General features: G+C 50.7%; 1 protein-coding gene across 1 annotated transcript in view; it reads right to left on the reverse strand.

The window, feature by feature from the left end:
* LGMN (legumain) overlaps positions 1-438 on the reverse strand; it is a 36,404-nt gene that overhangs the window by 5,574 nt on the left and 30,392 nt on the right. The window lies entirely within an intron of this gene.

Raw genomic sequence — 438 nt, forward strand, 5'->3', positions numbered from 1 at the left:
GTATACTGTGTGACCATTTACAGAAAAAGCTTACCACCCTGAGTTAAGTCCTTGGCCCAAGATCACAGCTTGGAAGTGACCAGGGCTTCAAGTTCAGGTCTGTCCAAGCCCAAAGTCAGTTCTCATGACCACTGTGCTTTCACAGTCTTCCTCAATCAGATCAGATCAGATCAGATCAGTCACTCTGTCGTGTCCGACTCTTTGCGACCCCATGAATCACAGCACGCCAGGCCTCCCTGTCCATCACCAACTCCCGGAGTTCACTCAGACTCACATCCATCGAGTCAGTGATGCCATCCAGCCATCTCATCCTCTGTCGTCCCCTTCTCCTCCTGCCCCCAGTCCCTCCCAGCATCAGAGTCTTTTCCAATGAGTCAACTCTTCACATGAGGTGGCCAAAGTACTGGAGTTTCAGCTTTAGCATCATTCCTTCCAAAG

Source organism: Bison bison, unplaced genomic scaffold, assembly GCF_000754665.1.
Source record: "Bison bison bison isolate TAMUID 2011002044 unplaced genomic scaffold, Bison_UMD1.0 scf7180017864061, whole genome shotgun sequence".
Taxonomy (NCBI): domain Eukaryota; kingdom Metazoa; phylum Chordata; class Mammalia; order Artiodactyla; family Bovidae; genus Bison; species Bison bison.